Here is a 27,671-nt window from a genome sequence, read left to right as displayed (position 1 = left end):
ATAGACACCTCGATGGATATAGAGATAGGTATATGTATATAGATCTATCTATCTATCATCTATCATTTATCTATCTATACTATTTATCTCACTTGATCCATACAAAAACCCTGGGAGAAAGGCACTCTTACTAGCACCCCCATTTTGCAGAAATCGAGGCTCCGAAGGGCTCAAGGACTTGCCCAGGGTCATAACACTAGTGTCAGAGAGGGACTGGAAGTGGTCTCTCCTGACCTAGAGTCCCACACTCTCCCTGCTATACTTTCATAGTGGGTAAAGTTGTCACTGGGATTAACCATTCTTATCATTCCTGTGTCCTTCCAGAGTGTCAGGAAGGAACATGAATAATATTGGCAAAAATCTAATCCTATAGAGGAGAAACCATTTGGATGGCAAGAAGGAAGACTGCACCTCACCAGCTCTCCAGCTGGCAGCTCCATTAAATGCTCATTTCCCCTTTTCTCTGGACAACAGAAAAGAGTGTGACTTGGAGCTAACCCGTGCCTCTATTTTAATCATCATAATGTTTGCTAGGTCCTTATTTCCTCCTTTTCTAGCTCTGACATCATGGAGTCCATCCATTTGAGGAAGTTACAATTACAGTCATTGTGAGCTTTGTCTCTAATCCCTCTTCTCCCTGCTAAGAGTATGTTCTCCTTGACAGTCTCATCTATTTGAAAGACACATTGGAGAGAATCCAGATGTGGGGAGGGTGAAGGCACCTCAAAACCATGTCCTTTGAGAATAAGTTGAAGGAGTCTAGACAAAAGAAGACTGAAGTAGTACCCCATAGTGTCAGAAGATGAATTAGAATTATTTTATGTAGTTCCAAAGAGGAGAACTAGTATCAGCAGGTCGAAGTGACAGAAAGGCAGAATTGAGCACCATAGAAGGAAAATGTTTTTTCAATAATTAGAACTCTTGAATAATGGGATAGACTACTTTGTGAGAGTGATATCCCTGTCCTTAGACATGTACAAGCAGAGATCAAATGATTAACTGTCAGTGAGATTGTAGACAGGATTTTTGCACTAGGTGATAGGTTAGACTAGACCAGGGCTTCTTAAACTTTTTCCACTTATGACCCCTTTTCTCCCAATAAATTTTTATGCCACCTTGGGTATGTAGGTACATAAAATGTGCATATATAACCTTTAACTGTCACCAGATTTTTCTAGATCCCCACATTCAGTTCCACAACTTCATACAGGGTCGAGATCCACAGTTAAGCTTTGGACTAGATGACCTCTACAACACCTTCTTATTCTATGATTCTATAAATCCATGAGATTATATGAACATTGTATTTTTCTGACTAAAACCCTTAACCACATTTTATCCTGTACACACATGAGAATAATTTTCCCTTTGAAAGGTATGAATTGCCTTATACACAGAAGATGAGATTTATGGAAAATGAGGAAATTTCAATGGGAAAAGGTTAAGAGTACTGAACATGCAGTAGGGAAAGTATGAGGATGCCAGGCCACGGACAGCAAGACCTCGATGAGAGGCCCAAGGAATTAATGTCAGAAGGAGACAGGTACCCAAAGCAAACTTCCTATCCTTCAGAATTGGGCCTAGAACTGGCTTTGTGACTGATGATAATTAGTCATAATGATAATTACACACCACACTGGAATGCGAGAACATAGAAGATGCCTGAACTGAATGGTAGAAATTTAGTTCTATCGGTTGACGCATGGAATGTTAATACCAGAAGGAACCAGGGTCTAGTTTCAGGAAAGCAGAACTGGCCAGGGCTCTCTACCCTCTGCTGAGAGCTATAGACGGTGATAGCATCATACCCTCCTGTTCCTCTTTTGCTACAAAAAGCCTTTCCCAGTCCTCCTTAATGCCACTGCTGTTCCCGCTGGGAATTACCTCCAAGGTAGCCTGTATATATCTTCTTTGTGCATATGTTTTTTGCATTTTGTCTCCCCTGTTAGACTGTAAACTCCTCAAGAGTTTCTAGTTTTTTGTTTTGTTGTTTTTGTCCTTTGACCCCCTAGCACTTAGCACAGTGCCTAACACATAGTAGGTGCTTAATAAATGCTTATTGACTTGATTTGAGTCAGTCACCACCTAGAATTATAGAATCTCATCATCTGAAGGGTTCTTAAAATTCCATAAGATAACGCATCAGAATGAGTTACTTTAAGAGGGCTTCCTGTATGCACTTCATGCTATCCATAGCATATGGACTCATATAAATATCAATCCCTCTGAGTGAGTATCCTGAGAGACAGTGTATGATAGAGAAGAAAGAATGCTTCAGTCAAAGGCAAAAAAATAAATAAATACAAATTCAAATAGCCATTCTTCTACTTATTTACCGTGTGACTTTGGGTAGGTCTCTGGACCTCTTTGCTATCTCTGGGGACTGAACCAAGTATTCTTTAGAGGTCCCTCTCAGCTGTAAATTCCTCTGACCTGAGTATTTTCTTTATCAAAAAGCTTGGGGCCCACCATATTTGTGTGCCTATAGATTCATCTACTACATCTTTCTGTATTGGGAGAACTGGGGCTAAACTATCAGAGAAGGAACTTGCACAAGGGAGGAGAAACCTTGAAATTTTGTCTCTACCATGCCCCTCAATTCATCTCTGTTTCATAAATCCATCTCCATCAAGATTCAGTTCCATTTTCTACAAAAAGTCTTTCCTTATTCTCCTCATCTGTTAAAGTCCTCCCTCCTTAGCTATCTTGTAGTTAAAATAATTTTTATTTATTTTCATTGATTCTCATTGCTTTTGTTCTTCATATTCTTATAGATGTACTTGTTTTCTCCCCTGATAGAATGCAAACTCTTTGACAGTAGGGATTGTTTCCTTCATTGCATTTGATACAATGTCTGGTACATTTGTTGTTCAGTTGTTTTCAATCATGTATCACTCTTCATGACCCCATTTGAGGTGTGATAAAATAATGGGATTTGGCAAATGCCCAGGGGTCCCACCTGAGGATTGATTTAGAATTGTTTGAATTGGGTGAGACTGAGAAACTGACAAAGTACCTACTTCAGGGTGATTGGATGGAGATCATACCTGGCTGGCCCTGAGTGATGTGTTGTTCTCAGAGGCGATGTACTACTTACATCAGCAAGAGACCACTCCCAACCAATCAGCTTGAAGGACCTCCCCTTTCAGGGAGGCGGGGAGACAGGAACTAAGAAGCGGAGGCTTGCTGGCTGAAGCAGCCTCTCTTTTCATGGAGGAACTGGTGTGGCAGGAGATGGAGAACAGGAGGGCCCCCTTTTTCATTCAGACATTGGTGGCAGAACTTCATGTGGACTATTAGGAAAGGAAGGTTTATTTCTGTCTAGTTATACCGAATAGATCCAAGCTAGGATTTCTATGCTATAAGGAATCTATTTTCAATCTCTCTCCACTAACTTATAATATATTTTAATAAATCCTTAAAAGCCTAAATTCTTGCTGAATTTTTCAGTGATTTTAGTCAGCTTCCCCCAAAAAACTGGGGGAGGGAGGCAGATTAGAACCCACAATTTAGATTTTAAACAACACAGGGATTTTCTTGGCAGAGATACTGGAATGATTTGTCATTTCCTTCTCTAACTCATTGTACAGTTGAGGAAACTGAGGCAAACAGAGTTAAGTGGCTTGTCCAGGGTCACACAGCTGAGAGCAGATTTGAACTCAGGAAGATAAGTCAGCATTCTATCCACTTGTACCACCTAGTTCTCTGTCTGGCACATAGTACAAACTTAATAAATGCTTGTTGATTGATAGTGAAAATGAGTTTTTAAGTGTCACCTCATTTGCAAAATCTAATAGCTTTTATTCATACATAAAGGAAACCCCTCTAAGTTTCAATGAGTTAGAAGATGATAGGGAGAGGCAGCTAGGTGGCGCAGTGGATAGAGCACCGGCCTTGGAGTCAGGAGGACCTGAGTTCAAATCTGGCCTCAGACACTTAACACTTACGAGCTGTGTGACCCTGGGCAAGTCACTTAACCCCAATTGCCTCACTTAAAAAAAAAGTAAGAAGATGATAGGGAAATATATGGATTTTCAGTATGCATAATAAGCATAAGGTTACCATTTTGAAATCTGCAGAGGAATGGCATATGGGTATAACTTTGGGCTGTTTCTAGTCTTACTCTTAAGAGGATACCTCATGATGGCATCATCAAGGTTTCCCAATCAATGCCCAAAGTACTTGAGCATAATAATGAATAGAATTAAAGTTGCCCACAGAAAACCACGGACAGCAGGAAACTCAACTTCAAGAATATGAAAGGATTCACCATTATGGCAATGCCAAAATTCCAGTCTTAGGATGTTGATTCTGGCTCAAATGAGGTTAAAGGCATTTTCCCAGGGAAGTTCAAAAATAAAGCCAAAGTCAATATCAACTACTCCAAAACCAGCAGCTGAATAATCAAAAAGAGAAAGATGCTGTCCAAGAAAAGGAAACCCGGTGAGGTTAGAAGCATAGAACTGAGAGTTCAAAGGGACCAGAGGTCATAGAGTCCAACCCCATACTTAGTGCCAGTGGCTAGTCTACGCAATCCCAGACATTCAGTTTTCGTTTTTGTACTTCCAGGGAGCAGGAGATCCCTGAAAACTGTCCATTACACTGTTGAGCAGCTCAAAAAGTTGAATCTACATCATTGGCTTTATGAAAGGTAGTGTTGCCTAGTAGATAGATAGGGCATTGGACTTAGATACAGGAAGACTTGTTCCCAAATCCCATCTCACACACTTACCATTTGCATGAATCTTTGGGCAGTCACTTGACCTCTCTGCAGTCAGTATTTTCATCTTTCAAATAAGAGGATTGGAGTTCATGACCTCCCAGATCCCTTCCAGCTGCTTTTAATCTACAAGCCCTACATCATGAAGTACACTGCCTTACACTATGACCTATCAAGTGCCATGTTCTTTTTGATGATCTATTTATCATAATGACCACCATTTTTCAATTCTTTAAGTTTATGAGTTATAGGCCCAATGTACTCTTGTCTTCTTTTATCTTTTCTGCTATGGAATTCACTAAAAGCAGTGTCAAAAATATTTTTTTCAACTTCTGGATGTATTTCTGAATTAGCATCATTCCCTTTAGCAATATTAATGAGGATCTCTCTTTGTGAGTTCCAGTGATTTGAAAATGAGGAGGAGACTTGATTGATTTCTCTCTCCCATTTCAATGCCTACTTTTAGTAGCAAAGGCCTCTTCAAAAGTATGATTACATAGGGGGCAGCTAGGTGGCTCAGTGGATAAAGCACCAGCCCTGGATTCAGGAGGATCTGAATTCAAATCTGGCCTCAGACACTTGACACGTACTAGCTTTGTGACCCTGGGCAAGTCACTTAACCCTCATTGCCATGCCAAAAAAAAAGTATGGTACATAATAACTCAACATCAGCATTAAGGAAGGGAAAAAGAGAAAGTCTGAGCATGAGACTAGCATGTCCAAGTGAGGTTCATTAAAGGACATTCACTAGGGTATAACTGCCTATACAGGTTAGTAGCCAATTAATATGGACATGGGTTTATACAGGGAGTTCTGCTTCTACATTACCTGACCAGTACAAGAGGGTAGCATTGGGTTGTTTTCTAAAATGTGGCCCTCTAATGAAGATGCTTATAGCTCTTATCTTTGGGATTCTAAATACAGATGTACATTTGTACCTATATATGAGTACCTGTGACACAAGATTCTTAGAGAATAGGGAATAAACATATACCATATCCCATAGCAAATACCCTGCATATATACCCTATCCTAACATGGGGTAAAAGCCTCAATTATTATTAGGGTAATGTATAAATGTTTGCTTACTTTATTTATCCTCTAGCAATAAGCAATAACAATTCATTCCCTAGAGAAAAGATGGCACTTGGATTTGTTGTTATTCAGTTGTTTCAGTTGAGTCTGACTCTTTGTGATCCCATTTGAAGTCTTCTTGGCAGAGACACTTCTCCAGCTCATTTTACACATGAGGAAATTGAGGCAAACAGGGTTCAGTGACTTGCCCAGGGTCACGTAGCTAGTAATTGTCTGAGACCAGATTTGAACTCAGGAAGATGTCTTCCTCACCAATTAAATATCATGGGCCATCTCCAGTCATCTGTCATCTTATTATATATCTTGCCACTGGACCCAGATAGTTCTGAAGGAGAAAGTGAGGTTGGTGACCTTGCACAGTCTGCCTTCACTTAAATCCAATTCATTCATCACCCTGATGTCATGGTCCTCTTTGAGATCGAAAAACAAACAACATCAGCTGCCCAAGTACTTGCAGTTACAACATTCTAAAAAATGCATCCTTAATAATCATCATAAGAAAAGTTGTAGAAGCCACAAAACAGATACTATGTTTTGTTTTTGTTTTTGTTTTTGTCTTTTTGCAGGGCAATGAGGGTTAAGTGACTTACCCAAGGCTGCACAGCTAGTAAGTGTCAAATTTCTGAGGCCAAATTTGAACGCAGGTCCTCCTGAATCCAGGGCTGGTGCTTTATCCACTGAGCCACCTAGCTGCCCCTCAAACCAGATACTATGAAGGAAATTACGGAGATCATAGTTTAGGAAGCCCTCTAACAATTTCTAAGTCAAAGATTAAGGGCCAAGTGCAACAAACAATGGTCTGCATTGACCAGATTAATAATTAACATGATTTGTGAGTGATGAGACCTGACTGCAAGTAGACTTTTGAAGCAAAATTTCTGCTAAACACAGAGGAAAAGTGGATAATCTGAAGTCTTTGCAGCTCCTTAGACTCTCAGAATGCAAAAGGTACTTTAGAAGTCATCCAATTCAGTCTCCATATTTTGAAGATAAAGAAACTGAAACCTAAAATGGTAAGTGAAATAATCGCGCCTTAGGTCCCACAACTCTCTGTGTCAAACACATTCTTCCCAGGAATTCATGATTCCATATCAAAACCAATGATCAAGCTCAAGCAAGATGTTCATTTCCTATTTCTTCCTTTCTCAATTCAGCAAATATTTCCTGGCACTTTGCTTTATATGGGGAACATAGAAAACAATAAACCCTGAAATCATCTCTGCTCTCAAGAAGCTTTCATTTGCCAAGCATGATGATGCATATCTGTAATCCCTCCTACTAGAAGAGCCTGGGGTTGGTGGATCACTTAGTTGAGGAGTTCTGAGGGGACAGCTAGGTGGCACAATGGATAAAGCACTGGCCCTGGATTGGTGCTTTAGGACCTGAGTTCAAATCTGGCCTCAGACACTTGACATTGACTAACTGTATGACCCTGGGCAAGTCACTTAGCCCTCATTGCCCCAAGAAAGAAAGAAAGAAAGAAAGAAAGAAAGAAAGAAAGAAAGAAAGAAAGAAAGAAAGAAAGAAAGAAAGAAAGAAGGAAGGAAGGAAGGAAGGAAGGAAGGAAGGAAGGAAGGAAGGAAGGAAGGAAGGAAGGAAGAAGGAAGGAAGGAAGGAAGGAAGGAAGGAAGGAAGGAAGGAAGGAAGGAAGGAAGGAAGGAAGGAAGGAAGGAAGGAAGGAAGGAAGAAAAGGTAGGAAGGAAGGAAGGAAGGAAGGAAGGAAGGAAGGAAGGAAGGAAGGAAGGAAGGAAGGAAGGAAGGAAGGAAGGAAGGAAGGAAGGAAGGAAGGAGTTCTGAGTGTCTACATTAAGTCCAACAAAAATATGTCGAGTCCCTGGGAGCAGAGGGCCACCAGGCTACCTAACCAGACAGGATCAAACTTGCCCAGGTTAGGGGCAGCTAGGTGGTGCAGTAGATAGAGCACTGGCCCTGGATTCAGAAGGACCTGAGTTCAAATCCAGCCTCAGACACTCAACACTTACTAGTTGTGTGACCCTGGGCAAGGCACTTAACCCTCATTGCCCTGCAAAACAAAACAAAACAAAAACAAAAACTTGCCCAGGTTGGAAAAATGGAGGTTAAAGTTTCCATGTCAATCAATATTAGGATCAGGCCCATGAGTGGCCATTGCACCTAGGCAAGATATGGAGACACAGTCTTTAAAAAATAATAATAATAAAATTATACTCTCCTGAGGAAAAATGATATCGACACAGATAAGTGTATACAAAATGTAAACAGGATAAAAACAGTAATTTCACAAAAGGTGCTTCTGAGGAAACCAAGAAATACTTCCTGTAGGAGTTGGGGCATGAGCTGTGCTTTCAAGGAGGGTAGGCTTTCTAATAGATGGAGATGAGGAGGGAGAACATTCCAGGCATGGGGGATAGCCAGTGCAAAGGCATAGAGGTAGAAAAGAGAGAGCATGATGTATGAGAACAGTAAGAAATCTAATTTGTCTGGACTATAGTGTGCTTGAAGTCAGGAACGTGTAATAATAGAAAAGTAGATTAGAACAAAGTTGTGATGCCCTACTACCACCAGGGGTATCCTTCCTTCTCTCCTTACTCTTCCCCCCTCACTTAGGGCTGCTTGAATGCTTACATAGCTGGTGGGGAAAAGGATGTCAACGTCTCTGTTCCTTTGGATGCAACGGAGAACTTACTGCCAGGCCTTCTTATCTGACTCGACTCTATCCCTTACAGTCCCCAGCACTGTCATCTGACCTATTCATGCAAACTAAGCATCCCTACATGCTCTACCACAGCACCCCCTGGCCTTTCCTCATGCCCTACAGACAAACTTTAATCATTACCTCACTCTATTAAGGTTCGAGATCCTTGAGAGTGAGGCCTATTTCATGTTCTCTACTGTATTCTTTTTAATTTATTCATCTATACCAGTTTATTGAATATATGAGTGGCAAAGTCCAACCTGCCCTTTAGGAAAAACATTTTGGCAGCTGGGGATGGGGAGTGGGGAATGGCTTAGACTGGGGAGAGTTGTTCTTGTTGCTTGTCTGTTGTTCTCAAAGAAGACCATGACATCGGGGTGATGTCATGGCTTGCGCTGAATGGGACTTAAGTGAGGGAGGGCTGTGCAAGGTCACCAACTTCACTCTCCTCCAGAGCCATCTGGGTCCAGTGGAAAGATATACATCAGGATGACTGGAGATGCCCCCGGATGTTTTAGGTGATCTGAATTAAGTTAGTTGCTCGGGGTCACATAGCTAGTAAGTGTCCAAGGTGAGATTTGAACTGAGGTCCTCCTGACTCCAGTACCAGTGCTCTATCCACTGTGCCAACTAGCTGCCCCATCAAGTGGGGAGAGACCCCATTACAGGGAGACCAGTAAGAAGGCTATCAAAAATAGTTAGGTGAAATGAATAAATAGACAGACAGACAAATAAATAGATAGATAAATAAATGAGTGAGTGAATGAATGAATGAATGAATTTTTTAAAAAAGAAAATAATCTAGGCGAAAGGTGATTGGGGCCTGAACTAAAATGGTGGGCAGCTAAACAAGCTGTTGAAACAGGCTCACTTATTTCTATGACAATCAATCCCCAGAGCTACAAGTGATAATCAATCAAACACAAAGTTCATATAAAAGAACTCCCCAAGGCAGTCCAAGTTAAGATGAAGAAGCAGCTTTCTTTCCAGGTAGATGGGACAGACTCACCAAAAAATCTCTCAATAACTGAAAAACTCACAATGTGAGAAAATGGTCAAGATCAATTCTTCCTAGAAATATAAAATTTATGCATAAAATATAATTAATTCACTGTTTGCAATTATATTAATTGAGGATTCTTGTCTATCACAACGTGTAGAGCTGAGCGTCACGGGACCTATTGCCAGTAGACTGAGAACATCTAATTATACTTCCTGATATCTAATTATGCACCCCCTCTTCACCTCCATGACTCACAATCTTTATCTTCATTCAAGGCTCAGCTCAGGTGCACCTCCTCCACACAGCCTTTAGAATCTACCCTTTCCTTCTCAAACTGCTCTGTATCTAATCATTTGGGAACACACTACACGACCCTTTAGAACAAAAAGATCCCTGAATCCCAACACCAAGGATAGTACTTGTACTTAGTAGGTGCTAAATAAATGTTTGCTTTATTGAATTGAATCAGATTGAATTATCTACTACCAATTTCTGCCTTTACCATTTAATGCCAAAAACATTTCTTTTCTTACATTGCCTAGAAAGGTATCTTGCCATCAGATGTAAAATAACTGGAGAAAACATGCTCCCCCTAATAAAAAATAAATTTAAAAAAAACCAAAGAAACTCTATTAAAATAACATGCCTTTCCAAAAAAAAATAATAACATGCTTTTGTTTTCATTTTCCTTTCTTAAACAACAACAACAAAAAAAAAAAAACCCAAGGGGACAATGTTGTTTTTTTATAAATCTCCAATAAAGAGGGATCTGCACTTGTCACTTTTGGAATAATAGTGTGATCCATTGTTCCAGTGGCTTTCAAAAGTAGCCTACCTCCTCTTTCAGGAGGCTTTCTCCTAGTCCATCTCCAAAAACCCTTAATCTCTTCTCATCACTAACAGGGGCAGGCACAATCTGGGTACCTGAACACCTAGAAGCAGGAAGCATTTACGGGCCTAGAATTCCCTCTGTTTTTCTATTTTAAAACATACAAAAAACCACAACAATATGAATGTTCTTTGAGTACCCAAAAGTAAATTTGACTACTGAGTATAAAGCAAACTGAGATAGCATCTATTATGTTAACATATCTCAAATAATGACCTTTCCATATTTTAATTTGATACAGGATATCTCACTCTGAGTTCTGTAGAACTAGCACATTTAACATACAATTTTAATCTCAATGACAATTGTAGAATTCTCATAATCATTTGAACAGTATCCTAAGAAGACATCTCATTTTTATCTTTGACTCTGTTACTAATCATGCTATTAAACTACTTGAACACTAGTTCTCCATCATCATAGATGAAATACAAATTAATTCAACTAACATTGGCATCAATTGCCTGTTATGCGCAAGCTATTATGGTATGCAGATACAAAGATGAAAAACAAGCTATTTATTGCCTTCAAGTAGCTTACAATCTAAAATATAATATATACAAAAACAAATTGGAGACAAGGTAGATGATAAAAAGAGGAAAGCAGGGGTCTAGACAGAGTGGTATGAGAAACTTGAGGAGAAAAAATACATATGTTTTCAGTGGAATGAAATCACAGAAGATTCAAAGGAGGAAATGGAACATGAACTGGGCCCTGAAGAAAGAAAATTTCAGTATGTAGAATTGTGGAAAGAATGTGTTTCAAACATGGAGAATGGTCTAAACAAATTCATTTATTGAGTGTGGGAAACTTTTCTTTTTTCCAGGAGAATAATGATAATGTTTAGTGGAATGTTTTGGAGAGCTTTCAGACATTTTGTAACTACTGGTTCTTCCCTGCTAACTACATGGTGGGCAGTAACTTCAGCCACAGCCGACCTTAGTTAGCCTTGGCCTCTCTTGTGGTTGGACTTCTGCTCTTTGACTCCTTCACTAATGGTGTCCATCATATGGGCTTTGGTCTTTTGCCTCAGAATTCTTTCTTTTGGGGTAAAGGGAGTGGGAAAAATGACTGTGGGGTTTAAAAGGTCAGGAAGGCTAACCTCTAAGAGTCCAAGAGTTGGGGAGTTAAGTCTTCACTGGATTTTGCAGCCCTCCCAGGGCTGCATCAATGCCCCAAGAATAGAGGAGTAATCTCCATGATCCAGCCCAATGGTAGCTGAGGTGAGGATTCATATGGCAGCAGTCCTGAATTTGAACATGAATCTGGTGGGAGCCACGCTATGGAGAGAAATCATGCTAAGTTTAGGTCTTCTCTCCCCAGAGATTGAAGCGAAATGGGGAACAACCACCACCCTACCCCAGGCTTGGGGAAAAATGTATATACTTTTGTTATTGCTATATCTTTGAAGGGAATATCCCTTTATGAAAGCTAATTGATGTTATATGGTTAAGTAGAGTTCTAATAACTGGTACCTAATGGTAGGGGGAACATCCTTAGGATAGGGGATCAAGTTGACGGCACTAGAGAAAAATGACCCAGTTGCTCAGGGAGATCCTGAGGGGAAGAGGTAGCAGCTTGGCTTTTAGAATGAGCCTAGAGCAGACTAGCTGCATAAGGAAGAGAGAGGAGGCCATTTTTGGCAAGATTGCAGAGGGTAGGGAGGTAATAATATACACTGAAACTGTCAGACAGCTTGTAACAAGGTTGTGAGTGACTTTAAATGATAAATAGATGTTTATATTTTATCCTAAAAGCAGTAGTAGGGCGATGGAAAGAGTGCTAGGCCTGGAGTTAGAAAGACTCATCTTTCTAAGAACAAATCTTCCTCAGATATTTCCTAGCTGTGTGACCCTAAGCAAGTCACTTAACCCTGTTTGGTTCAGTTTCCTCATCTGTAAAATGAGCTAGAGAAGGAAATGGCAGAGCACTGTAATAATCTTTGCCAAGAAAACCTCAAATGTGGTCATGAAAAGTCAGACAAGACTGAAAAATGACTGAACAACAAAACACAATAGGGAGTCACTGGCATTTTATTGTATATGGGAGTAACATGTTCACATCTGTGCTAAAGGAAAGTCACTTTGAGCTCAGATGATCTAGAGTGGGGACACGTTTGAGACAATGAGCATTGTTAAGATGAGGAGGGTCTGAATTTGAGTGGCAGCAATGAGAATGAAGGGGAGTCAATATGAAAAATATTGTGAGGCACGTAGATGACACAATAGATAGAGCACCAGCTCTAGAATCAGGAGGACATGAGTTCAAATTTGACCTCAGACACTAACTAGCTGTGTGACCCTGGGCAAGTCACTTAACTAGATTGTCAAAAGAAAAGAAGAAAGAAAGAAATTGTGTAGGTTGAAACTACAAGATTTAGCAAATGATTGGATATGTGGGGTTAGGGAGAGGGAGAAGACAAGGTACTGCCAAGGTTAGGAAATCTGGAGGACTAGAAGAAATGCAAAAAGAGAATATGACTAAGGAAATTTAGAGATTTAGAGAAGTAAGGAGGGGAGTTAAGGGAATTCACGTCTGATGGCCTCAGTCTTTTCGATACATTAGAGGGTGAGGTCATCTGCTGAGAGGGAAGGGAAGTTGGGAATTTGAGAAAAACCATCTTAGAACAGCCACTGTGGGAAATAGGTTAGAAAGTTGGTTAGTAAGAGATGAATAAAGTGATTTCTACAAAGAAGCAGGGGTTTGATAAGTCGAGATTAGACAGCCTAAATTCATGGTGAAGCCAAGTCACACATTTTCATAGTTTCCTCTAGTAGCATTTGGCAGCTAGGTAGTAGGAACAGAGAAGACAAATAGTAGGAGTTACCCGTTAGCAAGAAAGGTCAAAGGTGGAGGAGGGGGAATTACTGAAGTGGCTAACATAGAGTCAAGGCTTGTTAGGAAGAAACCCGAGGCCTGAATGAAGTTCTTAGACTGTGAGAACAGGGCAAAATCAGGAGAACAAAGGTCCTGATGAAGACAAAGAATAAGTAAGGGAAGAGGGGAGAGAGGATGGGAGATGGTGATCACAGAGGACATTTCCACGATTCGAGATCTCAGAGATGAAACCATTTTGAGTGACATCAAGGTCTAAAATGATACCACTCGGTTGTAAAGCTCTCTGAAATACAGTGAAGGTCAGATTGTAGGAGTTGAGGAATTCAAGGAACCAAGATGGGGGAATGTAGAAGATTTAGCAACATGAATGAAAGAAAAGCATTTTTTTATGACTTAATTCATGATATGGGGTCATGATATGTGTGGGTAATTCAATGACTTAATACCAAGATGTGATAAGCACTGGGAAAACAAATTTTAAAAAGGGAAACAGCCTCAAAGAACTGACATTTTAATAAAGGGAAACATATAGAAGGTTAGCGGTCTTGGGAAGGATGTTTTGGATTAAGAAGTGACAATTGGTGAATGGCACCATAGGGGAGCTATGCCTTTTCCAAAAGCAATGGTAGGATTGTTTTACTAGAGGAGAAGAAGGAAGATGACAAGGTAGATGGCACAAAGATACATTGGGCTACATGAGCTTGTGCTCCCTCCCACATCAGTCAATCCCAGATAAGGAGTTCAAAAAAATTAAGTCCCCAAGGCCTCATCTTTGAAGGTCTAGGAAGTTCTGTTATTGAGGTGAGTGGCAAAAAAGATGGCTAGTTTGGGTGGCTCGATGGGATATAAAACATGATATGGTTAGACTTAAGCCTACTGGATCAAGTGGTTCCCAATATAGATATTGATGTCTCTGACAAGGGAAAGGATGGAGCAGAGGACCTGTGAATGGGGTACCAGAATTATGAAGAAAAGTGAAAGAACTTCCAGGAGGTTAATCGATGATGGTGACAAGAATTAGAAGTGGGCAGTACAGCCAGAAGATATAAATTTCAAAGGAGGGACAATTGTCAAGTGATGACAACCAAGTAAAAGTCTAGAAGTTGCAGTGGGGAATATGGGATGAAAGTAGGAAAATGAGTGGCCAGTATGGGAGAAAGTCTTTCAGAGTGGCGTATTCAAGAGAAAGCCAGATTATGATTAGTGCCAGAAGGTAGAAAGATTATAACAGAAGAAGAACCTGAGGATGAAGGAGAGTATGTTAGCAGTGGGACAAGGGTTGTAAACAACCCAAGAGAAGGGGTAGGTAGGTGAGGATAAGGACTGAGGAGGAAGGTGGGCAAAGGTGACTAGGGCTGAGACACTAGGGAATGTAGCAACTGAATGAGGCTTATTATTCCTGGGGTCATGATATGTGTGAGTAATAAAGATTAGAGGAAATGGAAAGCTGCAAATTGAGCTAGAAATCCACATCAGTCACAGGGAAAGAAGAGCATGGAGCAGGCAGAGTTGATGATGATGATGGGGTAGAGAAGCATTTAAAGTTCCAGTCCCAATGTCATATTTAGAATATTGGGGTGATTGTAGGATTGCAGAAACTTCCTCAACTCTTGAATCAAGACAAGTGATATATTCCTTCTGATTCACTTGACTAGCAAGCAAATTATCCACCTTACCAACATATGTTGTTGTTTGTCCTTTGTTTTCAAAGAGGACCATAACATCAGGGTGATGTCATAACTTTCAGTGAATTGGATTTAAGCGAGGGTGGGCTGTTCAGGATCATCCACCTCATTCTCTCCTCCAGAGCCATCTATGTCCAGTGGCAAGATATACATCAAGATGATTGGAGATGTTCCCAGATGTTTGAGGCAATTGGGGTTAAGTGACTTGCCTAGGGTCACACAGCTAGTAAGTGTCTGAGGTGAGATTTGAACTCAGGTCTTCCCAACTTCAGGGCCAGCACTTTATCCACTGTGTCACTTAGCTGCCCCTGTCAATATATAGCTGATGTTTAAATGACTCTTTTCCCTTCTTTTCTCGCTCAGCTACCATTTATTGAGTTTCCACTATCCAGAGCATAGTACTCAACTGCTAAGCTCATAAAGCAGCTAACCACCTTGTCCCTTCACCAAGTAGCTCAAAGTGAAATCAGAGGAGCAGAATAAACCCACATTTTAAAAGTTAAGAGCTAAAACAAATCATGAAAATTAGTTTATAACTCACAAACATACAATTTGGAATCTTGGGGTGAGGGGATAGATGTCACAAAATGTATTTAATGTTTTAATCTAGACTCCTGAGGTATTTTCAAGGCTTACCCACCATTAAACATATCATCAACTGTACCGACATACCAATAGTTGCTATTTAATAGGGTCTACCTTCCTCCTCCATCACTTTGAGGACAGTGTGTTAAAAGGGTTATTGGTGGGAGCAGCTAAGTGGCACAGTGGATAAAGCACCGGCCCCAAATTCAGGAGGACCTGAGTTCAAATCCGCCCTCAGACACTTGACATTTACTAGCTGTGTGACCCTGGGCAAGTCACTCAACTCTCATTGCCCTGCCAAAAAAAAGGAGGAGGAGGAGGAGGAGGAGGAGGAGGAGGAGGAGGAGGAGGAGGAGGAGGAGGAGGAGGAGGAGGAGGAGGAGGAGGAGGAGGAGGAGGAGAAGAAGAAGAAGAAGAAGAAGAAGAAGAAGAAGAAGAAGAAGAAGAAGAAGAAGAAGAAGAAGAAAACAAACAAACAAAAAGGGTTACTGTTGTCATGGATAGATATTAAAGTCTAACAGGCTGACCACAAGAGAAGGAGACCAAAGGGGAAAAACGGGGACTGAGTGCCACAGTTAGTAAGAAAATCAAGAAAACATTCAAAGAAGTTGATAAATCACACACACAATTAGTCACAATTCTTTGAATTTTTTTTTTACTCCTATGACCTCAATCAGTGTTCTTCACTGTGTGCATGAGAAAGCTACATAGAGCTTCACTGAAGGACCAAAGTCAACTGAGATGAAGCTGGGAAGGAGGAAGTGATTTTGGGGCATGAATCTTGATTTTATTTAGAAGATGCAAAGGAGGCAATGAGTGTGGGTGGGAGAGAATTTTAGATGGGGGAGTGGTATAAGTGAAAGCTTGGAGATGTGAGTTGGCAGGTCAAGAGGAGGGCACAGTAAAGAGGCTTTTTTGACTGCGGAAGAGAAAAAAGAAATAGGGAAGTGGGAAATGGCCCATATGAAGTCTAATACCACCAGAGAGAGATGACTGCATGGTGAGGTGTAACTGTTACATCAATTAAGGCCTAAATTAGTGGGTGGGTGGGGTGGGTGAGGAGATGTATTTCAGAGGTAAGGTAGGATGGTAGATTGAAAGATTTCATCATTTTTTTAATTTTTAAAGGCTGGGGAGAAGTTATCACTTACGAATTATAAGCAGGTGAACTTAACATTAGTCTCCAACAAAATTCTATGCTATGCATGCTATTTTGGGATAGTTTTTGAGCATATAGAAAAGATAATTACACTAAGCCATCATAAGTTCATTAAGAGGGGCAGCTAGGTGGCACAGTGGATAAAAGCATCCGCTCTGTATTCAGGAGGACCTGAGTTCAAATCCAGCCTCAGACACTTGACACTTACTAGCTGTGTGACCCTGGGCAAGTCACTTAACCCCAATTGCCTCACACACACAAAAAAAAGTTCATTAAGAGAAAGTCATGCCAAGCTATTTTCCTTTCCTTTTAAGACAAGGGGACTACATCAATTGCTTAAGAGAATGTAAAGATTGCATTACATACGATGTTTACATTATATATAAATATTATGTGGTAACGTCTATTGCAATAAATACAGTATCGGTAGATTTTATTAAAGTTCTCAAAAGAATGTAACCTTAGGGTTGTATGACCTTGGGCAAGTCAATTAACCTCTCTAATTTTCATTTACTTGGACCTGGGGTCAGGAAGACTTAAATTCAAATATGGCCTCAGACACTTTCTAGCTGTGTGACCCTAAGCAAGTCATGGAACCTCTGTTTACCTCAGTTTCTTCAACTGTAAAGTGAGGCTAATAATAGATAGCACTAGGGGGCATGTAGGTGGCAGCTAGGTGGCACAGTGGATAAAGCACCAGCCCTGGATTCAGGAGGACCTGTGTTTAAATCTTGCCTCAGATGCTTGACACTTACTAGCTGTGTGACCCTGGGCAAGTCCCTTAACCCTCATTACCCCCACACACACAAAAAAAAATAGCACATGGTAAGTCCTATGTAAATGCTTATTCCCTTCCCTCCTCCCTGTAATAGGACAGAGTTGAATCAGATAGCTCCTGAGGTCCCTCCCAGCTCTAAATCTATGATCTATCTTTCACTAAGATGAACAAGGCAGCCAGGTGGTGCAGTGAATAGAGCACTGGGCTTGGAATCAGAAAGATCTGAGTTCAAATCTGACCTCAGATAGTCATTAGCTGTGTGACCCTGGGCAAGTCAGTTAACCCTGTTTGCCAAAGTTTCCTCATCTATAAACTGAACTGGAGAAGGAAATGGTCAACAACTCCAGTGTCTCTGCCAAGAAGATTTCAAATGGGATCACAAAGAGTCAGCTTCAACTGAAACAACTGAACAACAACCAAAACAAAAATGAACAAGGTTGTGAGATGTAGGATAGATCAGGGCTTCTTAAACTTCTTCTCCTTGCAACCTCTTTTTTGCCAGACAAAATTTTTATGTTTCCCCAAGTAGACAGGGATATAAAATAGGTATACATAACCTTTTGCTATTGCCAAATTTTTCACAACCTCCACATTCAGTTACATGACCCCATACGGGGTCACAACCCACAGTTTAAGAAGGCTTGGGCTAGAAGATACTGCTGTCAGATTGTTTTACAACTGGTTGATCCATTGATGAACTAATATCAACTTGAAGTAACATCTCTAATATAGAATAATAGGGCATTGTCCTTGGTCCTATATGCTCATATTTTTATCAATGACTTGGGTCAAGGTATCACAATTATCAAATATCATGATTAGGGGCAGCTAGGTAGCTCAGTGGATAGAGCACTGGCCCTGGATTCAGGAGGACCTGAGTTCAAATTTGGCCTCAGACCCTTGACACTTACTAGCCGCGTGACTCTGGGCAAGTCACTTAACCCCAATTGTCTCACCTATATATATATATATATATATATATATATATATATATATATATATATATATATATATATATATATATATATATCATGATTATCCAATCTCTGAAAGTTATGTACCTCTACGGAAGGGCCTCTTAACCTTTGTTATATCATGGACCACTTTGGCAGTCTGATGGGTTCCATTCTCAAAGTCATGTTTATGAAATAAATTTCATAAGATAACAGAGGAAGGAAGGTGATGAGAACAAGCATTTGTTAAGCATCTACAATAGGGCAGGCACAGTGCCAAGTCTTTTGCAATTATCTCATTTGATCCTCACAACATCCCTCTGAGGTAGATACTATTATGATCCCCATTTTACAAGTGAGAAAACTGAGACCAACAGAGATTTAGTGACTTGCCCAGGGTCAATAGGTAGTAAGTATCTAAGGCTGGTTTTGAACTCAGATCTTGCTGACTCTGGGTCCAGTGCTCTATCTATTTCACTATCCAGCTGGCTTATACCTGTTACATTGAAATGCAGTTATCAAAATATGTTGAAATGTTCAAGGAGCCCACACTGAAACCCCCTGCTATAGGAATGGTTAATGTGAGGGGCTACATATTTAGGATCCAAAAATGAATTAGAAAGACCGGGACTGAAAAAAATTCCAGGGGGCAGCTAGGTGATGCAGTAGATAAGGCACTGGCCCTGGATTCAGGGGAACCTGAGTTCAAATCTGACCTCAAACATTTGGCATTTACTAGCTGTGTGACCCTGGGCTAGTCACTTAACCCTCATTGTCCCAAGAAAGAAAGAAAGAAAGAAAGAAAGAAAGAAAGAAAGAAAGAAAGAAAGAAAGAAAGAAAGGAAGGAAGGAAGGAAGGAAGGAAGGAAGGAAGGAAGGAAGGAAGGAAGGAAGGAAGGAAGGAAGGAAGGAAGGAAGGAAGGAAGGAAGGAAGGAAGGAAGGAAGGAAGGAAGAGAAAGAAAGAAAGAAAGAAAGAAAGAAAGAAAGAAAGAAAGAAAGAAAGAAAGAAAGAAAGAAAGAAAGAAAGAAAGACTGGGACTGACTCATTTCAGCACATTGTCATAGATATTGACTACCACAAAACATTTCACCCTAATTTGGAACAACTGATACTTTTTGTTGAGTTGGAACTTGAATGAGGAAAAAGCCATCTGACAGAGAAATGTCCATGGTACCTTGTCTAGTTGGTATGTCTTCGCAAGATTCAAGTCACTTCTGTAAATATTTATAAGTTCCTATTGTGTTCCATTTATCATACTAAGCACTGGGGACAAAAAGATAAAACAACGTAGTCCCTTCCCTCAAGTAATTTACAATCTGCTAAGGAGGATAAAATATGTATACATATGATGAAAATAAAATATATTTTATTTATTGTACAAATAAGCAGAACAGATAGTAGACTATGAATAAAGACAAGGAAAGATGCAGACAAAGTGCCATCAGAAATTTTGAGAATGACTTTAAAGGAAGGCCAAAATTCCAATATGCATCAGTTATCACCTCTAGTACCCAGCCAATCACAGAAGGACTCTGCTGATACCCTCCAAGAGTAGCTAGCTCATGTAGGTGGTGGCTTCTATACAATCCAGCTCCACCTCTGACCAACTTCCAGAACTACATTTCCCAGGGCACCAAGGAGATCTCTTCACTCTCTCTTTATTCCACTGACTCTTGGATCGCTATTACAAAATGATAAGGCTATGTAGGTCTCCTCCCTCTGCTTCCGTGCCTTGCAGAAATCAAAGAAGTGGAAGTCACAGAGCTAGGACTCCCAAGAGGAGGAGGGTGCAAATAAAGATTTTGAGGTAAAGAAGAGGGAGCTGTGGGAGCTTAGATTGCTTCTGTCTTCTTAATAAAGTAAGAGTCCTGGTCATTGGGTTGAAAGTGAGAAGAATAAGAATAAAGGCTGGTACATGAAAAAGGCGGGGGGTGGGGGGAAGATTTGAAGAGCCTCCTTCAGGGAAAAGGAGTTATTGACATCACAGATACAAGACAGCAATTTGTCTGGAAAAGCGCTGGACAGTGGGGTGGGGGAGTTTGATGGAACACAAACTCAATGAGTCAACTTTATGATAGACTTGACCTGTGGTTTCATTGGCATAAAGAACAACTAGGGGGGCAGCTAGATGGCGCAGTGGTTAAAGCACCGGCCCTGGATTCAGGAGTTACCTGAGTTCAAATACAGCCTCAGACACTTGACACTTACTAGCTGCGTGACCCTGGGCAAGTCACTTAACCCCCATTGCCTGCAAAAAAACCCCAACCAAACAAAAAAGAACAACTAGGTAAGGAAACTCCTTCCACCACTGCAAGTCTCCACAACTTATAGAGAGTTGCCTAGGGGACTTGAGAAATTAAGGTTCATTCAACTAGGATGTGTGGGACACAGAACTTTAAAACTCTGGTATTTCTGGCTTGAAGGCTACCTCTGCCCTATGCTGACTCTCCAACTATGTGCTATGTAAGCCAAAAAAAAAAAGCTAGAGAGAATAAAATTCAGCAAGTTAAGAAGCATTTAAGTGTAATTTTTTAAAATTAAATTCTATGGATGAGGCATTGTGCTAAACTTGGGTATACAGATATAAGAAAACAAGAGTGTCACTACCCTAAAGGACCTTATATTCTAACAAAGGAAAATAGGGGCAGCTAGGTGACACAGTGGATAGAGCACCGGCCCTGGAGGCAGGAGGACCTGAGTTCAAATCCAGCCTCAGACACTTAACACTTACTAGCTGTGTGACCCTGGGCAAGTCACTTAACCCCAATTGCCTCACCAAAAACCAAACAAACAAACAAACAAAACAAAGGAAAATAAAATATAAAGGGGAAGAAGAAGGGTATGTACTTGAGTACCATGCAGCCAGTGTGGAAGTAGAACAGGTGAGTTTGATGATGGAGTTGTCACTTCTTGGTAAGATAAAAGGGGAAGGTAAATTGCATGACTGGGCCTTCTCATAATATGATGATTCCAGGTAGAGAATCAGCATGGAGTTGTTCCTAAGAAGTCAGAGTATTTCTGAGTAGAGGTAGAACAGTCAAAAGATAAACTTTAAGTGGAAGATACACCTAGTGTTCTAAGAGTTGCATTCATTCCCAATTTTTGAAACCCAGTTAAATGTTCTTGCCTCCAGGAAGCCATCCCAGATAGCTTCAGTTGATAATGATCTTTCACCCACATTTAGTGCCTTTATTATGCATTTATCTCATCCAGCATAGTGCTGATGCCTTAGGGAACAAGGAGCAATCTTAAGGGGCAACCTTTGCTCAGCCCAGCAAAATTCATCTGACAGCCATGCTATGTAGGGCTGTGAATTTGGTGGAACCAATGCAATGAAGGAATTGAGCCAAGTTTTGAACCTTAACCCACCCCTGCCCCAGACTAAGGTGGTATATGGGGGGTGGGGGAAATGCTTGTACATTTCTTCTTGCTATATCTACAATGTAAATATCATTTTGTAAAAAGTCAAACAATGTTAAAGCTGTTAAATGGAACTGGGGTGTTAGTCACTGGGCTCCAAAAAATGGAAGAAACAAAGCCTGCATTTACTCAAATCTATGGCAATAAAGAAGATGCCACCCCAGACCTCTGAAGTGCCTGAGAACCCTGAGGGGAAGAGTGGAAGGCCGGGAACTGAGAGGTGGGGGTGGGGGGAAGGGACAGAGTTACCACAGTTACACTTCCCCTATCTGCCTCATGGGATTGTTGTGGGAAAAGTGGTTTGTAAATTGTAAAGCGCTATGGAAATATGAGCTGATATGATTATGCCAGTGTCACTCATCACATAAATCAGGAAACCATGACTATCCATAGGAGCCACTATGGCCATAAAATGGGGCTGTTAATGTTGGCACCTGATTTTATGAGCAGTAAGTCATCTTAAAAATAAAACCCCTTTATTCCTAAAGGATGGGCTTGCCAGGGCAGTTTTGCATATATTTCCAATGAAGATTTTAAACCAAATTTGTTTTATGCTAGTTGAAGTCAATACAGGTTTTTACCAAAATAGAGTTTTGCTCTATATTTTAAACCACCCTAAAGTACACAGCTCTATTTATGGGCACATAATTCTTCTGCAATTGACAGTTCAGAACCATAATGATAAAGCAAACTAGCATGTTTTCTAATACTTCTAAGACTTGATTCCAGACCAGAGAGAATGCATGGTAGTTTTTTTTTTCCATACCCGAACTTTGAACATATTTGCAAATGCATTACTAATTATATTTTATTTCCTAATCATGGAAAGCTAGGAGCTTTCACATTCACAAAATGGCATAAAGGTTTAATCTGAAAACAATTATTAATGGATATTGCATCATCTTTATGCAAACATATTTCTCTTTTTTATGTAATAGATATGTGTATTCATCATTCCTAGAAACAGCTACCATATTGGATAGACTATTGGACCTTGGAGTTAGGAAGACCTAGATTCAAATCCTCCCTCTAATACTTCCTACCTATGTGACTGTGGTTGTTGCTTGACCTCTATATTAATCAGGCAACTCCTTAGGATGGATCAAATATGGTATATAGATGGGGCATAACTTGAATTTGTGTTGATGGGAAAACATACTGACACATTGATGAAATCATAGATTCTTCTTGAATTCATTCATTCAGTGAACATTTATTGAGTACCTACTATGTCCAAGATACTATATAGTAGGGGGGCAAAGTGGCACAGTCGATAAAGCACCGCAAGTCACTTAACCCTCATTGCCCCACAAAACAACAACAAAAAAATGAGTATGAGTTGAATTCAGGAGAAAACTGCTTTAAGTTAGAGCTCTGATAAATACCAGATTTCTAAGGGCAGGAGTAAGGTCTCCAACGGCAAAGCTCTAAAGCAGTTAAATGGTTAAAAAAAATCAAAACCTCAATATTTCCCCTGGTTTATTAAAATATGAACTTGGGGTTTACACAGTCTAGTGGTCATCATCCTGTTATATAACTTTTTGCTCTCTGTTTCCAATTCTGTCACCTGAAGGGAGGGAGGAGTTTATATCTGGGAATTTGAATGGGCAAATATTGGCCTTCGTCCCACTAAGTTTCAAGTACCATAATCATTCCAAATATAGGCCACAATGAGAGCTTAAAAGAGAGCTCCTTCAAAGGAGATATGCACTGAAAAATAACAATTTTGTAAATGCTTTGAATTGACTCATGTATTTATATGTTGTGTCCCCCTCACTAGAATGCAAGCTCCTTTATAAAAGAACATATTCATAACAAAAACAATTTTAAGCTCACATGATTATATCAACAAATGTAGAAGAAATCTCTGGCAAAATACAATAGTCTTTTATGTTTTAAAAAAAAGAATAAGAATAAACAGACCATTTCTTAATATGGTAAGTAGTATCTATCTAAAACCAAGAGGGTTATCTACAATGGAGAAGCATTATAGATAGAGGCATTCCTAACAAAATCAGGGGCAAAGTAAAGATTTATACTACCTTTTTGCTGTGATTCTAAAAATGTTAGATATAACAATGAAACAAGAAAAAGAAATTGAAGGAAGAAGCATAGGGCAGGAAAATAGAATTATCACTTTTGAAGATATGTTTGTTGATTTAGAGTAAAGATTCCACTAAAATTAAGTGAAAGAATAGCTTCAATAACGTAGTGGGATATAAAACAAAACAATAGAAAGCATTAGCTTATTGGAATATTACCAACAAAACCCAGAAGGAAGAGAGAAAAGAAATTCTTTCAAAAGAACTACAGAGGGAGCAGCTAGGTGGCACTGTGGATAAAGCGCTGGCCTTGGATTCAGGAGGACCCAAGTTCAAATCCAATCTCAGACACTTGACACTAGCTGTGTGACCCTTGGAAAATCACTTAACCCTCATTGCCCCGTGAAGAAATAAAAATAAGAATAACTTCGGAATGTATAAAATATCTTGTCATCTACCTACCAAGACACATTCAGGAATTATATGAATACAACTACAAAACATTTTTAAAGAAATAAAGACAGATTTGAATAGAAAAGCATTAGTTGCTCATGGCCATGCCAAGATAATAAGAATGACAATAGTACCTAAATTAATTTACAGATTCAAGAGCATACCAAACTACTAAAGGATTTATAAAACTAGAGAAAGAATAAGAATGAAATTCATCTGAAGGAGCAAAAGGTAAAGAATCTCAAGGGAAATGATGGGGGGGTGGGGGAGGAAGAGGAAGAAGACCAAGTGCTACCAGATCTCAAATTGTACTACAAAGCAATAATAGCAACACTATTTGGTAATTGATAAAAACAATGAAAGTTACTCAGCAGATTACATCAGGTACATAAGACACAAAACCAATCATACACAGTAGCATTATGTTCAATAAATCTAGACATGCCAATCACTAAAGTATTCATTATTCAACAAAACTTACTAGGAAAAAAATGGAAAACACTGACAGGAAATAAGTTTAAATTAACATTTCACAGAATATGCCACAAATTCCAAATGGGTACATGATCTAGAATAGAAAAGATCATATAAACAAATTAGAGGATTAGAGGCACAAGGAAAGGCATACCTTTCACAACTATGGAAGGGGACAAATTACGTCCACCACTGAAGACTAGTTGGACTGGTCTGGCTCGGCCCCACAGGATGCTTATATACCAAGGCTTATAAACCCAAGTTCTGGGCATCACCCATTTCCCAGACTCTTGCTGAATTGATATAGTTAGAATTAAATTCCCTATATCCTTCCCCTCATTCCTAATTAGGCAATTTAGAAAATACCTTCATTTCACTGATCCTCTCTATGGATGACAGGGAAGATGCTATTGATACCAGGCAACTCTCTATCTAGGGGCAGCTAGGTGGCACAGTAGATAGAGAGCCAAGGCTAGAGTCAGGAAGACTCATCTTCTTGAGGTCAATTCTGGCCTCAGACACTTACTAGCTGTGTGATCCTGGACAAGTTACTTAATCCTGTTTGCCTTAGTTTCCTCGTTTGTAAAAATGAACTAGAAAAGGAAATGGCAAACCACTCAGGTATCTTTGTCAAGAAGACCGCAAATGGTATCAAGAAGAGTTGGACACAACTGAAAAACGATCGAATAACAATATCTCTTTATCTAAAATACTACAAATTTTAACTCCGAGGGGTTTGGGATCTTTGGCCATAGTGTAATAGCCATTACACAGCTTTATATCCATCCCACTGTGCTGTCCTTGGCAAGGGTCTAGGGGAGAATTAAGATCACACACTGAGATTATTCCCTTGTGAGTAGTAATAAAAGTTTGTTAAATGCTATCCCTGTGGGGGCAGTTAGGTGACACAGTGGATAAAGCACCAGCCATGGATTCAGGAGGACCTGAGTTCAAATGCAGGCTCAGACACTTTATACTTACTAGCTATGTAACCCTGGGCAAGTCACTTAACCCTCATTGCCCTGCAAAAAAAATTAAAAATAAATAAAATAAAATAAAATAATAAAAATAAATGCTATCCCTGTGCGACTCTGTTGCTTTTTACTCAAACTCTACTAAACCCCAAATTAATGACCAAACAAAAGGATAAAAAAGGTAAAATAAAAAATATTCATTACATAAAATTGAAAAGCTTTTTCTAAACAAAATCAATGAAATTAGAATTAGAAGGGAAACAGTTAACAGGGGGAAACTTTTGTAGTAAGTTTCTCTGATGAAGGTCTGATATCTGAGATATCAAGAACTGCTACAAATGTATAAGAACAAGAACTATTCCTCAACATGTAAATATTCAAAGCATATAAATGGATAGTTCTTCAAAAGAAAAGATATAAGCAGCATATGAAGGAGATAAGGAATAGGCACTGTTCCTGTACTTTCACTGGTATAGAAAAATTATAGATGAGGAAACTCTCCCTACCAATGTGGATCAGCATCTTCTCTGCAACTTATCATCTTTGAGAGTTGTCTAGAGAGCTAAAGGATGAGTGACATGCCCAGAGTCCCATAAGCAGTATATGTCAGAGGCAGGACCGAAGCACAGGCCTTCTTGGTTTACAAGGTTGGTTGGCTATAGTGCATCTCAAGAACTTTTGGAGATGGATTGCTTAGCCTATGCATGCATGGATGAAGAAGGCACATAGCTACAAGTATTCCCATGAATTGAAAGACCTATTGATCACTGACATTTCAAACAACCATATGAAAAAATGTTCAAAATCACTAATAATAGAGTGCAAATTAAAACAGCTGAGATGTTCTACCTCATACACTAATATTGACACAGATCACACACACACAAAAAGGATAATAAAAATGATTAGAGGTTATGTAGGACAGATACATAATGTACTTTTGGTAGAGCTATGAATGAATTCAGCCATTCTGGAAAGCAATTTGGAACTATAGCTAAAAATATCTAAAAAGTTACTAAACTGTCCATACCCTTTGACTCAGAAATACAACTATTCAGCATTTAGCCCAAGAAGATTAAAAGAAGAAGGGGTGAAACCCAAGGGCACAAAAATATTTCTAGAAAAGTTCTTGGTTGTAGCAAAGAATTGGAACTAATGTGGGTGCCCATCATTTAGGGAGTGGCAAAACAAATTAAAATAAATTAATGTACCATAATAGTATTGTATCATAAGAAATGACAAATGATATGGAATCAGAGAAACCTGGGAGAATTTTAATGAATTGATCCACAGTGAAGTGAGCAGAACCAGAACAATCTATATGGTGAGTACATTATTGTAAAGGAAAACAGTTGTCAGTGGTTCAATAACTACGATCAATGAAATAATGAATCACAACTCCACAAGATTGAAAATGAAACATGCTTCTCACTTCTTGGCAGATGGAAGATGTATTAGAATTGCAATACATTTTCAGACATGAGCAATGTACGGGTTTATTTTTCATGATTGTACATATTTGTTACAAGGCAATGCTCTTTTTTTGTTGGAGAGGAGGAGGAGATCTTGTGAGGTGAGTAGGTGGGTAGTGATAGTGATAACAAAAAAAAGAAGTGTCAAGGAAACATTTTAAAAATATACATAAGGGAGAAATGAGTTCAGAAGGAAATAAAACAAGCAAGGAAGTGTTGGAACTATCATGTTAAATTTAACACACTTGAAAATCAAGTTATACATAACAGATTCATTGTTTCACATGCAGTCTTCTTTCTGGTCTAGATAGAAGGAAATGTTTGTATTTGTTTATATCTGTCAAATTCATAATATTTTTTTTAAAAAGTTTAAAGAATATAAGTTTGGCCAGGCTTAGTGGCACACACCTGTAATCCTTGCTACTAGGGGAGGATGAGACTAGTGGATTACTTGA

Source organism: Dromiciops gliroides, chromosome 1 (assembly GCF_019393635.1).
Source record: "Dromiciops gliroides isolate mDroGli1 chromosome 1, mDroGli1.pri, whole genome shotgun sequence".
NCBI lineage: Eukaryota > Metazoa > Chordata > Mammalia > Microbiotheria > Microbiotheriidae > Dromiciops > Dromiciops gliroides.
This window is presented reverse-complemented; position numbering follows the sequence as displayed.